This window comes from Crocodylus siamensis, chromosome 4 (genome assembly GCF_052110815.1).
Source record: "Crocodylus siamensis isolate JL-2025a chromosome 4, ASM5211081v1, whole genome shotgun sequence".
NCBI classification, from domain to species: domain Eukaryota; kingdom Metazoa; phylum Chordata; order Crocodylia; family Crocodylidae; genus Crocodylus; species Crocodylus siamensis.
In genome coordinates, this window is record NC_143398.1 from 650,155 (window position 1) to 665,592 (window position 15,438).

Sequence of the window (15,438 nt, forward strand, 5' to 3'; positions counted from 1 at the left end):
AGACCCTGGGCTGCGGCGTCCTACAAACTCGGAGTGCAGCAGAGGCGCTGGGACCGGCTTTGCTCCGTTCCTCACCGTGCGGCATCCCCACAGGGAGAGAGCCTGGCACGGGGCGGGCGGGAGTGGGGATGGGCTGGGGCTGAGCCGGGCACCACGCAGGCTCCTCCGGCTCGGGTACATGCTCCGCTGCCCAGCCGCGTCAGGCGAGCTTCGCCCCCAGCCCCAATGGCATCATTCTGAGAGCCCAGCGAAGGTGAGGACCTCATCCTCACATTAACTCCACCACATCACATAATGTATTGGTGTCACACTGTGTTTTCAGGATCCGCTGTGCCTCAATATATCTGCTATACAAGATACAGGCTGTGCACTGTGACTGAGCATAATGTTGCTATAAAGCCCTTCACGTCTTTGTTCCCTAACGTCACCGCATTTACAATTGCATGTTACCTTAATGAAGTCACAAATCACTTTGCCCATCACTGAAAAGTGGACACCTCTGTGATGCAAGGCAGCTGCTGTTGAATAGCACGCAACAGTTTAAGGCAGGAAATCCTGGTAAGAGATATCGGGAGGAAACCATGTACCAGGATGTCCTCTGAGGGAGACCGTTGGGTTTCTCTTAATTTTTTAAAAATAAAATATATAATATATATAGTTTAGTATTTCAAGAATCTTTTCTCTCAAATAATGTTGCTCAACGCACCAAAAGGGAGAGGCAAGACCAGTTCAAGAACAGACCAAAGCGGTGCACTCACGGACCAACTCGGCGTGCTCACGGGCCAAAGCGGCGCGCTCACAGGTTGCTCGTGTGCCTTAGAGGGCACGTGCTGGGCAGACCCCTGCGTGGGGAGCGGGTCAGTGAGGGATGTGTCAGGAGTGCGGGTGGCAGCCGTGCTGGTGTGAGACAAGACGGCACAAAACACTTGAACTCTTGGTTCCAAATTGATACCTTTGATTAGCCCAACTGGGACATGGCAATTGTGTGTGTCTACCTGAGCGTGTAAGACAGCAGCGAGCTGCAGTAACAAGTTACCCAGGGACAAGTGACACCTAGAAATCAATAGGGGCCAACGTAGCAGGCGGCAACTCCCTGAACCATCGCTGTTCAAGGGACAGAAGCCCCGGGTGGAAGTAATCAGAGCCAAGACTGACTTCTGGGGCTGAATATCACCAGATCGACCACTTCCAGAGCCCCATTCATGACAATGATAAATGAATCAAAGTTCCTTAATGGAGTCCCAAAACTGCATGTTCCCACGGCCGAGACCCTGGGGCTGACAGCTGCCATCCGGTAGCCACCACGGGGGGACGTCCCACAAGGGTCAACCCTGAAAACTGGGGAGTCACAAAGTGTGCAAGGACAGATGACAGGCAGTGAAGAGTGACCCTCGGGGCACCCTCTGGATCTCCACCTCACCCCGCACCCGACCTGTGCAGCCAGAAGCACCAGCCGGCGACCCCCCCGGAAGATAAACCATGTTGGAAGAAGCCTCGACCGGCCATCAACGGCAGACCCCAGCGCTTGTGGGATAGGTATACCTGAGACCGGTGCCCCGCAAATATGCGTAGCTAGATTCTCTGTGTGTGTGTGTGTGTGGGTGGGTGCACGCGCACATGTGTGCATGAGTGTGTTCTTGAGGGATCAGCCCCAAAGGTTCTAGTTTGATTTCACTGCAATATTTCAATCTGTCAAATAAACTAGAGTTGTGAGGATCTCGAGTTGCTCGTACGTAGGCAACAGGTCTGTCCTAAGGGCCGGACTTTGCACGTGCCCTCGTTGAGCAGACCCTTATGGGACAGGGACTTGTCCAGACCCAGCTGTTCTGATCCAGCTGTTGCCCCCCACCCCCCCACCTCAGACAACCTCCGCAGCTCACCCAAGAGGGGTGCAGGGGCTGGGAGCCTGGACACCCGGGGTCTCTGGGGGGCGGGCATGAGAGCAGGGGGTGATGAGACTAGTCTTTGCCTGCTGGGGGCTGGAGGCAGGGCAGGAGGCACCAGTAACCTCCCCTACAGCCCAGCCCAGAGCCAGCCACATCCAGAGCCCCTTCCCCGCAGAGCCAGCCACAGCCCAGTCCTGCGTGAGGGCACCGCTGGGCTCTGGGGACGGCGAGATGGATGAAGAGAGGCAAGGCATGGAGTGGGACATGGGTGGGGGCAGTGGGGGCGCATGGCAGGACGCCTGGCTTCTCCCTGCTCTGGGGGTGTGGGAGCGGGCTGCAGCACTCCCGACCTCCCCTGTGCTGCAGGGGGACCTGGGCAGTGCGGGATGGAGGCGCCCGGGCAGGACGGGGCTGTGGAGATGCTGCTGGGGCGGGAGCACCAACTTCCCTACTGAGCTCAGGGCCTGGGGGGGAAGGGGGCTGGGGGCCGGGGGTGGGTGCCTGGATTCTCTCCCCTCTCTCGGGGGTGAGAGCAGGGGGCTGGGAGCCTGGACACCTGGGATCTCTAGCCAGGGCTGTGCAGGGAGCAGAAATCCTGCATCTTGCACAGAGACCAGAGCGGCCGAGAGGTCGATGCAGACGACAGTGGGAAACGTGAGCCCCCATCACTCCCCCTCACACCTCTCAGGGCTGGTCCCCAGGCCGAGGCCGTGGCTGTGGCAGGCCGGGTTCACACTGCAGCCGGCTCCCCCTCCTCGTTCCCGCAGCTCTCGGCTTCCCCGCTGCGCTGCGCTGGGCAGGGCTGGAGTACTGCATCCAGTTTTGGGCTCCACAATTCAAAAAGGATGTGGAGAAGCTTGAGGGAGTCCGGAGGAGAGCCACGCGCATGATCAGAGGTCAGGAAAACAGATCTTACGATGACAGGCTGAGAGCCATGGGACTCTTTAGCCTGGAAAAGCGCAGGCTCGGGGGTGATCTGATGGCCACCTATAAGTTTATCAGGGGTGACCACCAGGATCTGGGGGAGCGTTTGTTCACCAGAGCGCCCCAAGGGATGACGAGGTCGAACGGTCACAAACTCCTGCCAGACCGTTTCAGGCTGGACATAAGGAAGAATTTCTTTCCTGTCCGAGCCCCCAAGGTCTGGAGCAGTCTGCCAGCGGAGGTGGTTCAAGCACCTACATTGAACACCTTCAAGAGCAAATTGGTGCTTATCTTGCTGGGATCCTATGACCCCAGCTGACTTCCTGCCCTTTGGGCGGGGGGCTGGACTCGATGATCTCCCGAGGTCCCTTCCAGCCCTAATGTCTATGAAATCTATGAAATCCCTTCCCCAGCAGATCCCCTCCCAGACCAGCTAGCCTGAGCCCAGACCGCAGGGGGACCATCCCAGCCCGCACGTGCCCCGACACTCCTGCTTCCTGCGGGGCTCGTGACATGGCTCCAACTGCCCCTTGCACCACAGGCGTGACCAGCTAATGGCTTCAGTGGGCACTTGGCCCCAATCCAGCACCAGGCCCCGTCAGCCTTATACCCTTGTGGGGACTGCAGCCTTCCCGGCTTCGGCCCCTTTTCTCTTGCTGGTTCCCTTAGCCCAGCGCCCTGCGCCAGGCCTGATTTCTGCATCCCAGCCCCAGTCTCACCCTCTCTAGTTGCATCTCCACCCTGTCACTGACACTGAGCCTGCTCCGCCTCATCTGAGCCCCTGGGCCCGGGGTCCTCCGCTCTGGGCCCCGGCACCGCCGTACCTTCCCTGAGCACTGGGGCTCCTGGCTCTTGTCCAGCACCTGGGATCGTGCTCCTTCCCGAGGGACCAGGGCACTGCTGGCAGTCAATAGCACGGCTCTGTGGTTGCTGGGCACCTCCCCGCAGTCGTCCTGCCCAGGACCTCCTGCTGCCCTGGCTTGCAGGGCCAGACCCCTGGCTCGCGCTGCCCCAGGCTGATACGCTGCTCTGGCCCGGTCCACACCGGATCAGGGACCGCAGCCCCGACCTCACCAAGTGTTTGCAAATGTCTTTCCTCATCCAGGATCCATTGTGCTCCCTCTCTGGGGGGTGGTTCAGGGCTGTCTTCTGATGAAAATTGTCTGCCATGGTTTTTTGTTTTTACCCCTGAGAGGTGCGCAGCTCGATGTACTACAGCCCTAAGCCTTCTGTCTGGGAGCCTGTGGACTTGAGCTGCTTATAGGAGTCAGGGGCTCCCACCTCCCCCCACCCCAGCCTTACACCACCTGGAAGTTAATAATAAGTCCAGTCCAGCATTAGAGGAAAGCCAGCGGTCTTCCTTTGCACAATATTGATAAATGAAAAATAATAACCATAAATGAACCTGCTTGGGGTGTAGTTCTTGTTGCTAATTTTATGAACACGTCTTACCCTAAATCCTGTTGATGTTATAAGGGGTCGAACATGTCCCGTGGATCCATAGATTAACTCGGCTCCTGCACCTTTGCACGCATCTTCTCAAGCTCAGATCTGTGAGGTTTCTGGCACACTTTGGGTTTGTCATATCATACACCAAGTGCACCACTTCCTGGAGTTTCCTCCCGGTCTCAGCTACATAATGGCACATATGTCTCAATTAGCCTTAAAAGCCCCCGTATTGCTGACCACACTATGTCCTCCTACCCCCTGTGTCAAGCGTTCAGCTATAGAAACACTGACGGGCTATCTCCACGGTGCTTTTTTGGAGGTCCAGTGCCCACAGGCGTAGTGGGCAAGCTGAGTTAGTTATGCTCAGTGTCTTGGCATAGCGTCAGGCCTTCCCACAACTAAGCAATGAAATTGTACAGAGTGCCTTACAGGGCACTGGGAAAAATGAGTGCTGTGACTGGTCCAGTGGGCAAACCAGGGACAGTAGTTTCCCCAAAAAGCAAGGAAACCAAAAACGGAATAGGATCAGAGTACCTTGTGGCGGGCCAGTAGGGGGCGCTCCTGAGTTGAGCCGCCCACCTCCCTGCCCCCGACCACTTTCCCTGCTCCGAGTGCCTCCCTGGAGCGCCTCGCATCTGGCCGACCCCCTTCCCAGAGCACACTCACTAGCCTGGGGGTAATGTGCTACCACCACCCCGAGAAGGGACTGTCTCGGCCCTGTGTCCTCGGGAAAACACAGGCCTCATAGTCCTACAGGTACTCAACCCAGCACAGGCACTTGGGGCACGTCCCCAAGTCGAGGGGCAAAAAGGAAAGTCCTTCTTAGTCTGCAGACCTAAGGGGACTCTTAGGCATAATTTAGAACCCCCCCACAAGAAGTCTCCCACACCGGTCACAAAGGAGAACGGTATTGATTACAGGGGTAGGGTGAAAATAGGGTACAAGATAGAGCGATATCATAGAAATCCCATCAAGCAAACAGTCTGGCTGAGGTAGCCTTTTGATCACGTGTCTGAGTTACTGCCAGCTAGATATCTACCCAGATCTCGAGTAGCTGACTCACACGCATCATCCTGAGGCTGTTGGTGGTCCCCTCTGGAGGCAGGCCGTTCCCTGCTCCTGAGCTATGGGGGAGAGAGCCCGTTTCAGATGGTCAAGCTCCTCTCTACGTCTGAGTCCCCCGCATGGCTGCTGCCCCCTCTGCTGGGCCCATCCTAATCACACTGTCACAGAGCAGAGATTTTGGGGAGAAACAAAGGTGGCTTCCTGCCACAGTTGGTCGGGTTGGAAGGGACCTGAGCAGATCAGCCAGTCCAGCCCCCTGCCATGGCAGAAAAGAGCACTGGGATCAAACGAGCCAGGCCAGGTGATTATCAAGCCTCCTTTTAAAGACCCCCAGGGTAGGAGCCAGCACCACTTCACTTGGAATTTGGTTCCAGATCCTGGCTGCCCTGACCGTGAAGTCTCGCCTCCTGATGTCTAGCCTGAATCTGCTCTCTGTGAACTTATGGCTGTTATTCCTTGTTACTCCCAGTAGTGCTTGGGGGAACAGGGATTCTTCCATTGCCTGCTGGTCCCCCTTGGCCAGTTTGTAGACAGCCACCAGATCCCCCCTCAGCCTTCTCCTGTGGAGGCTGAACAGGTTCAGGTCCCGTTGCCCTTCCTCGTAGGGCCTGCCCTGTTGTCCCCTGACCATGCGGGTGGCCTCCTCTGGACCCTCTCCATGCTGCCCACATCCCTCCTGAAGTGCAGCGCCCAGAACTGGACGCAGTACTCCAGCTGCGGCCTGACCAGTGCCTCACAGAGGGGGAGGGTCACCTCCCTGGACCTGCTCGAGATGCATCTGTGGATGCAGGATAAGGTGCGGTTGGCCTTCCTGACCGCGTCCCCACACTGCCTGGCCCATGTTCATCTCGGCATCAATGATGTCTCCAAGATCCTTTTCCGCCTCTGTACTGACGAGAAGGGAGTTCCCCAGCCTGTAGGTATGGTGCCGGTTCTTCCCCCCAGATGCAGCACCTTGCACTTGTCGGTGTTGAATCCCATCCTGTTCTCATCCGCTCACCCCTGTAAGCTGTCTAGGTCCGACTGCAACCTGTCCTTCTCCTCCAGGATGCCCACATCCCCCGACACCTTAGTGTCATCCATGAACTTGAACAAGGTGCTTTTTACCCCCTCGTCCAAGTCACTGATGAAGATGTTGAACAGTGCAGGACCAAAGACCGAGCCCGGGGGGACCCCACTGCCCACGTCCCTCCAGGTCGAACATGACCCGTCCACCACCACTCTCTGGGTGCGGCCCTCCAGCCACTTTGTGACCCATCTGACTGTGCGGGCATCAACGCCACAGTCACCTAATTTCTTACTGAGAATGGGGTGAGACAGTGTCGAAGGCCTTCCGAAAGTTCAGAAAGACTATGTCCACCGCGACACCCATGTCCAAGGATTTGGTGACCTGGTCTTAGAAGGCCACCAGGTTGGTCTGACAGGACCTGCCTCGAATTAGCCCATGTTGGTTGCCCCTAAGCATACTCTCCTGGATAATTTTCTCAAAGAGCTTCCTCAGGACTGAGGTAAGACTAACAGGCTTGTAGTTTCCTGGGTCCTCCCACCTCCGTTTCTTGAAAATGCAGACCACACTGGCCCTTTTCCAGTCCTGCGGCACAACACCAGAGCACCACAAGTGCTCGTACAGCCGTGCCAGGGGTCCCGCAATGACCTCAGCCAATTCCCTCAGCACTCGGGGGTTTAGATCGTCTGGCCCAACTGATTTGAACACCTCCAGTCCCTCCAGAAGTTCCCTAACTAGGTCCTCTCTGACCCTGGGCCTAGCAGCGCATCCCCTGGGCCCATCGGGGGCCCAGTGGGGGGGATGCCCCGGTCCCTCCTCAAAAAGATGGAGGCAAAGACATTGTTAAAGAGGTTAGCTTTGCCATCTGGTGTGACCACCACATTTCCTAGCATATCCTGCACAGGCCCTATATTACCTGGTACCTTCTTTTTACCCCCTATATATTTAAAAAAGGACTTCTTGGAGTGGAGACATGGTGGGATGAAACATTTGACTGGGCAGTAAACATAGAGGGCTATAGGTTGTTTAGAAGAGATAGGAAGGGGGAAAAAGGTGGAGGGGTTGTGCTCTATGTCAGGGACCAGTATACCAGTTCTACCTGCCAAATGGGACCAGAGGAAGGCTTAACTGAGACCCTGTGGGTCAAACTTCAAGGAGGGCAGGGGGAGAGTAGGGGTTTACTACAGGCACCACATCAGGATCGGGAATTCTCCAGGCCGCTGGGGGAGGCCGTCCATGCAAGGGATGTTGTGGTCTTGGGGGATATGAATTACCCTGACATCAGCTGGGAGGAGCGGTCGGGCAGGTCAAGCCACTCACGAAGGCTCCTGACGTGCGTCCAGGACCTGCACCTCGTGCAGGGGGTGCTCGTCCCCATGAGGGGAAACGCCGTACTGGATCTGGTGTTAGCCTGTGGGGACGACCTGTGGGGGAAGTGCTAGTACAAGGGAGGCTGGGGACAGTGATCATGAAATGATCCAGTTTGCTATTCAGAGGAAGGCAGGGAGGGGAACTAGCACAGCGCAGATGCTTGACTTTAGGAAAGTCAACTTCGATGTGCTCAGGGCAGTAGTCAGGGAGACACTCAGAGCCCAGGGGTAGCTAGTCTGGGGGTCCAGGAAAGGTGGTCCTTCCTCAAGGAGGTGATCCTTGGGGTGCAGCAGGACGCAATTCCTCTGCGCAGGAAGGTGGGAAAAGGGCCCAAGAAAACTTCATGGCTGAGTGCGGATATCCAGGCTGGCCTGAGGGCAAAGAAAAAAGCGTTCTGGCGGTGGAAGCAGGGGGCGGGGACCCAGGAGGAGTACACCTCCCTGACCCGAGCTTGTAGGGATTTGGTGAGGAAGGTGAAAGCAGCACTGAAGCTTAGATTAGCTTCTGGGATTAAGGATAACAAGAAGTCCTTCTTCAAGTTTACAGGGAGCAAGAAGAAGTCTCGGGGTAACACTGGACCCCTACGAGGCAGGGCAGGGCAGCTGGTGATGGACGCGCGAGAGAAGGCCGAACTCTCCAACAAGCTCTTTGCTTCCGTGTCCCTGTCTGCTGACAACGGGGCACTCTCGGGTGACAGCGTAGAGAGGCCCGGGAAGGATGCGAGTCCCCCGACTGCTAGTTCAGACCTAGTTAAGGATTACCTGGAGGGCTTAGATGTGTCCAAGTCGGCGGGCCCGGATGACCTTCATCCGCGGGTGCTGAGGGAACAGAATAAGGAACCAACTTCGGCCTCCTCAGTGCCCGGCTCCCAAGCCATGCTCCCCACTGCCCACCCGCAGCCCCCGCCCGCTCTGCGCCTGCTGGTGCCCCTCACTCCTGACCCGCAGTCCTGCCCGCGCTGGAGCCGGGCCCGGGGTGCTGTGGGTGGCGGGGCAGCGTGTCCGTGCCCGGGGCTGGCGGTGCTGGGCTCAGGGTATGTGAGGAAGGAGCTGAGCAAGCAGCCGTGTCACCCGGGTCGTGGAGAAAGCGAGGAGCGGAGACCGCGGGGTCCACCCGGGTGAGCCCGGGCGCATACACACAGGTTTAGCGCACGTGTTCAGACACGGACTGCCTGCGCTCAGAAATGCGCCGGAACTACTACACGCACACGCGCGGCGCGGGGACAGACACGGGTGCGAGTGGGGCGAGGTGCAGCCCGGTGCACTGATCTCCCGCAACGCTGCGGAGGGAGCTGGGACGTTTGCTCTGGGAAATCGCTCTTCATCAACGGGGGATGCGTTCCCAGGGTGTGTTTGCAGTCGTGTTTTCCGCCACCTCGGCTTCTCGGGTCCTCCCAGGCTTTGCGCTGAAGTGGATATTTTAGTTCTTTTCTTTCCTTTAGTGACACTCGCTCAACGGAGACGGAGACGCCGTGTGCGGGTGTCTCCCCAGGCCTCCTGGCTTTCTGGCTCGCTCTCTGAGTCTTGTTACGTTTATGCAATGAGTGTGTCAGGTCGCTGCCGATACTTTTAACCATCACTTATCTTTTTAGGCTCAGGCGTGGTGCAAGGCCGAGGACACTGGTATTACCGCTGTATCATCCTATGGCGTGGGGCTGGTACTGGGCACCGTGAGCACTCCAGTCTCTTACGCCTCACGGGCTGCACGCCATTCATTACCAGAGTTTGATTTTCTTGCGGCCGTCTTGCTGCCTCAACCCAGTCCTGCCCAGCCGCGGTCTTTCACGTTTGCTCGAGACACCGCCCACACTTCCAGTTTTCCTGTGCGGCACCTTTAGTCCTCTCTTCTCCGAAGTAAACCAGCCCGGTTCCCTCAGCCTCTCCCCGCCAGTCCTGCCCCCAGCCCCACAACCATTTCCCTTGCCCTCCACTGGACTCCCTCCAGTGTCCACATCCTGGCTGTAGCGGGGGCCACAGCTGGACACCGGACTCCAGACGTGGCCTCCCCAGCGCCGAATAGAGGGGAGGATCGCTGCCCTCGATGTGCTGGCCGCGCTCCCGCCGCAGCCCAGGCTGCCGGTAGTGATCTGTTGTAGCAGGGGACCCACTTGCAGGGTGGGATTCGGGTTTCTTGTCTGATGGCAACCCCCTGCCCCAAGGGAGCATTTCTGGGGGGCAAGGGAAGGGGCATCTGGGGGCAAAGGTCGGGGTTAGGGGATGGGCCATCCAGTCCCAGGATGGTGACCGGGGGCGGGGCACCTGCCGAGGGGCGGGGCCACCCATGCAACCCTCCACAGCTCGCCAAAGCCCATCATGCAGCCGTCCAGCCGAAGTAATTGCCACCCTGGGACAGAGGGAGACGCCCGCCCAGCCCTTCTCCCCTGTCCTTCCACGCCCGTGGGGCTGGGAGCGACGACCTCCTCATCCCCCAGGCACAGACTGAATCCTCCCGTCTCCGTGGGCTCAGCGCCTGCACTCATCCTGACCCTACGATCTTTCCCTCTGGTCGCACATCTACCCCAGACCGGTGCCTCGCACACCCGTCGCTCCCACGGAGTTTCCCATCACAACTCCGACACTCGCTGTGCACGCGCACGCACGGAGCAGTCAGTTGGGAGTGCAATGTTCGCCCCGTCCAGGACACCCAGCGCCGGCCTCAGCGGTGTCTGCTGGCAACGGACGTGCCAGGACAACGGGGCAGAGCCACAAAGCCTGGGTCGCAGCCCCTCCTCCATGGGAGATGCCAACAAACGTCGGCTCTGCAATTCCTGCCCTCCCGGTGCAGCCTTGCTCTGGCTTTGAGTGTGAAGGTCGTGCGGGGGTTGTTCACTTGGCCATTCCCTGGTGAAAGTGGGGGTTATTGTGGGTGGTTTTGCTGTAGTGGGACATGGTGAGTTGTTGGACGCTGAGGGGCTGCGTGGCACTGCTCACACCAAAGCCTGCGCACGCTGCCCCCGAAATGCCCCCCACCGGGGCTTCCCCTGCCCTCCAGAAGGGGCAGCTGGATCCAGCCCGGCCAGGCTCCTTTGTCCCCGGGGCTGAGGCTCATCACAGCAGGGCTGTGTCCTCCCTGATCCCATGTTCACCCCCGGGCCTCCCCTCCAACGTTTCTCACGGCCGGTGGCCCCTGGGTGGTGGCTGCGTGCCGTGGCTCATCCCTCTGACCTCAGAAAATACTAGTCCAAGCAGTTGGGCAAGTTATTTTAAAAGCTCCATATCTGAAGCTGGGCTCCTAAGTGAATGGGGTGCTTAGCATACTTGAATAATCTTCAGGCCACTTCCCTGTTACCCAAAGCCTTCACGGCCGAACTTGAGGGCGCTGTGTTTCTACACGTGTACACCTGTGATCCCAGATGAGCTGTTGCACCAGCCTGGAGGACCTGTCTGGTCCTTTCGTTCGCCCTCCACTGGCTCTGGCACCCACCTCAAGGATGCTGCTCATGTCGCCCGTGACCATCGCTGCCCGGGCACTGGGCACCGCTACCCTCATGTCTGGGGAAGGCCTGTTTCACGGTCCTATTTGCTGGTGCATACGCACTCATAGAATCATCGAATCACAGAAGTCGGGTCAGAGGGACCTTGTAGATCTTCAAGCCCGACCACCCCCCACCTGGGCGGGAGAAAAAGACTGGACTCAGATAACTCCAGCCAGGTAGGCATCAAGCCTCTTCTTAAAGACCCCCAGGGTAGGAGCCGCACTACTTCCCTTGGAAGTTGGTTCCAGATCCTAGCTGCCCTGACCGGGAAGTAGTTCTTGCAGCTGTCTAATCTAAACCTCCTCTCCAATAATTTGTGTCCATTGTTTGTTGTTTGCCAGGGGGCACGAGGGGAAACAGTGTCTCCCCTAAACCCTTCTGGTCCCCCCTAGTGAGTTTATAGACACTCACCAGGTCCCCCCTCAGCCTTCTCTTGTGAAAGCTGAACAGGTTCAGGTCCCGCAGTCTCTCCTTGTAGGGCCTGTCCGGTTGTCCCCAGATCATGTGCGTGGCCTCCTCTGGACCCTCTCCATGCTGTCCATATCCCTCCTGAAGTGCGGCGCCCAGAACTGGACGCAGGACTCCAGCTGTGGCCTGACCAGTGCCGCATAGAGGGGGAGGATCACCTCCTTGGCCCTACTCAAGATGCATCTGTGGATGCATGACAAGGTCCAGTTAGCCCTGCCAACCGTGACCTCGCATTGTCGGCCCATGTTCATCTTGGAGTCAGTAATGGCTCCCAGATCCCTTTCTGCCTCCGTGCTCTCAAGGAGGGACTTTCCCAATTTATAAGTGTGCTGCTGTTTACTACTGCCCACGTGCAGCACCCTGCACTTGTCAGTGTTGAAACACATCTTGTTTATGTCAGCCCACCCCTGTAACCTACCCAGATCTTGCTGCAGTCTTTCCTTCCCTACTAGCGTGCTCACCTCACCCCAAATTTTGGTATCATCAGCGAATTTAAACAGGTTGCATTTCACCCCGTCGTCCAAATCGCTGATAAAGAAATTGAACAGCGCGGGCCCAAGGACCGAGCCCTGGGGGACTCCACTGCCCACTTCCCCCCAGGTTGAATATGACCCATCCACCACCACCCTCTGAGTATGACCCTTGAGCCAATCTGCAATCCATCTGACGGTGTAGGCATCAATGCCACAGTCACCTAATTTTTTAATGAGGATGGGGTGGGAGACGGTGTCAAAGGCCTTGCTGAAGTCCAGAAAGACTACATCCACGGCAACACCTGCATCCAAGGCTTTTGTGACCTGATCATAAAAGGCTATAAGGTTGGTCTGACATGACCTGCCCCTAATGAAACCGTGCTGGTTGCCCTTCAGCATCATCCCTGAAGCCGGCCCATCACAGATGTGCTCCATGATGATCTTCTCAAAGTGTTTCTCAAGGATAGAGGTAAGAGTGACGGGCCTATAGTTGCCCAGGTCCTCTCTCTTCCCTTTTTTGAAGATGGGGACCACGTTAGCTATCTTCCAGTCATCCGGTACCTGGCCCGAGCACCATGAGCGCTCGTAAAGCCGTGCCAAGGGCCCTGCAATAACCCCTGCTAGCTCCCTCAACACCCTGGGGTGGAGAGCCTCTGGACCCGATGATCTGAACACGTCCAGCCCCTCCAGAAGCTCTCCAACCTGGTCCTCCCCAACCTGAGGTCTGAAGGCGTTCCCCTCGAGTCCGTCTGGCATCCCAGAGGGGAAGTCCCGGTCCCTGCACAAGAAAATGGACATGAAGAATTGGTTAAAGAGGTCCGCTTTCTCCTCTGGTGCAACCACAAGATTGCTCAGTGTACTTTGCAAGGGCCTCACGTTACCCAGTGCCTTCTTCATCCTCCCTATGTATTTGAAAAAGGACTTTTTATTATCCTTGATCTTGGACGCTAGTCCTAGCTCTATGTCCACCTTAGCTTTCCTGACAGCCCCCCTGCAGGCCTGAGCAGAGGAGGTATACTCCTCTTTGGAGATAGCACCCCCCTTCCACTGGATGTGCTCCGCCTTTTTGGTAAGAAGGCATTCCCGGATGCCCTTCGTGAGCCAGGGGGACTTCCGGGCACTCTTGCCCGCCTTGCATCTTGTTGGGATGGACTCCCCCTGGGCCCTGAGTATCGTGTCCTTAAGGAACGACCACTCACCCTGGACACTGAGTTCCCCTGCCCTCACGGACCCCAGCGCCTCCCCCACAAGTCTCCTCAACTCGTTGAAGTCGGCCCTCCTAAAGTCTAGGGCTACTGCCTTGCTGCAGGCCCTCGACACCCTGCACTGGATGGTGAATTCCAGCAAGCGAGGATCGCTGTCGCCCAGGTGGTTGAGGACCCGGAGGCCCCTGACCAGGTCATCGCCTGTGGCCAGGACCAGGTCCAACAGGGCCTTTCCTCTGGGGGGGACCGTGCACCTCCTGCATTAAGTGGAGGTCCTGTATCTCGGCCAAGAGCCTCCTGGGACGGTCCGACCTGGCTGACTGTTCCTCCCAGCAGATGTCTGGGTAATTAAAATCACCCATGACAACTACATCCCTAGCCCTAAGTGCCTCTGCAAGTTGGCCTGAAAATTCCTTGTCCAGCTCCTCCCCTTGGTTGGGGGGTCTGTAGTAGACCCCCACTGTCAAAACACTCTCCCCACAGCCCCCTTGAATCTTAACCCAGAGCACTTCAACCTGCCCTTCCTCTGACCCCATCCTGCTGGCAGAGGGTGTGTAGTGCTCCTTGACACAGAGCACCCACCCGCACCTTTCCTTCCTTCTCTATCCCACCTGTAAAGCCGATAGCCCCTAATGCTAACTGCCCAGTTGTGGGATGAATCCCACCACGTTTCTGTTAATCCTATGATATCTGGGTTTGAACTAACTATTCTGAGGCCGACTTCCTCCTGTTTGTTCCCCATACTGCGACCATTGGTATACAGGCATTTAAGGCCTTGCAAGACTCTGTGTGCCACCCCCCGGTGCTTCGGGAGCTCAAAGGTCCCTTCTCCTGTTTGCAGGGGGACCTGCAGCAACCTGCCTGCAGTGATTTCTCTGTCCTCTATCAGGAGCGCTGCGACCCCCGCTGCCGGGCCCTCACTGTCCCCAGACCAGAAGGCCGGGCTGTGTTGCCTACCGCTTCTTGCAACCCACATAGTGTCTAGAGCCGGGAGGGCACGTTCCTGCAGACAAAGGACGTCTGCCTGCAGTTGCCCCAGGACCATCTCAGTGGTGCCCCATTTCTCCTCCCTAAACATGCTGCGCACATTCACTGAGGCGGCCAGGACCCCCACGAGTAGGCGTGTGCTGGGGATTGCATCTGGAGCTTTCTCATTTCCATTGATGAGGTTTAGTGGTTCCCAGGCTCGTTTCCTCCCCTGCCCTGTCTGTGCCCTCCATTGCCAGGGCTCTTTTGTGGCTCCGCTGCTCGTCCTGCAGTCTGGGCTGTGCTCGAGGGGACTCGCCTCTCTCCCTTTGGGGGGGGATGACCGAGGGGTCCTGGTCTTCCTCCGGGGGCCTGGGGTTTCCCTCTCGCTTGCCTGGACTTCCATATCGGGGCCTTCCCCCCTTCCTCCTCTTCTTGGGTACTATTAGGTTCCCCCTTGGAAGTTTTGGGCCTCCCTTTCTCTTTGCTCCTTTTCTATCCTTTCCATCTCTTCAGGCAGTTCCTTTCCCCCACCTGTTTGTTCAGTTCCTCGATCATCTTTTCCAACACTGTCATGTCATCCCGCACACGGGCTTCCTTCCCCTTTTCAGAGAGCGGCTCCTTTCCTTCCTCCAGTGTCTCTGAGGGTTTCCTTCCTCCTTCCTTCCTGTCCTGCCCCTTTGGGTGCAGTGGCTGTAGGAGGGCATCGTGTGTGTCTGGGGGGGACCTTTCTGCCTTTCTGGTACTAGTTGGGTGTTGTGAGGGGTACTTATTTTCTGGGGTCTTTCTCTTTATTTCCTCTTTCCCAGCATTGGCATGGGTGCCAGGGCACTCTTTAAAGATATGCCCCTTTTCCACACAGATTACACTTCCCTCCTCCTCACAGCCCTTGGCTTCATGCCCCTTTCCCTTGCACACCGCGCAGACGTTGTTCGTGCACTGTGCAATCAGGCAGCCCTCCGCCCCGCGCTTTCCGCAGAGCTGGGGCTGTCCCGGGATGAAGATGAACTGCAGGTGGGGGCGCAGGGAGATGCACGGGGGAGATGCTGCACTTCTCCTGGGTTCCCAGGCTTGCTTTGGCGCACAGCTCTGGCTTTCCAGGATCCAGTCCACAGGCCCAGCTCATCCAGGACTTTCTCCAGTTTTCACA

The 15,438-nt window shown here is 57.6% G+C and overlaps 1 protein-coding gene across 1 annotated transcript in view; it reads right to left on the minus strand.

The window, feature by feature from the left end:
• The window catches only part of LOC149865305 (uncharacterized), a 136,889-nt gene that overhangs the window by 77,347 nt on the left and 44,104 nt on the right, over positions 1-15,438 (minus strand). The gene's annotated exons all lie outside the window — the stretch shown is intronic.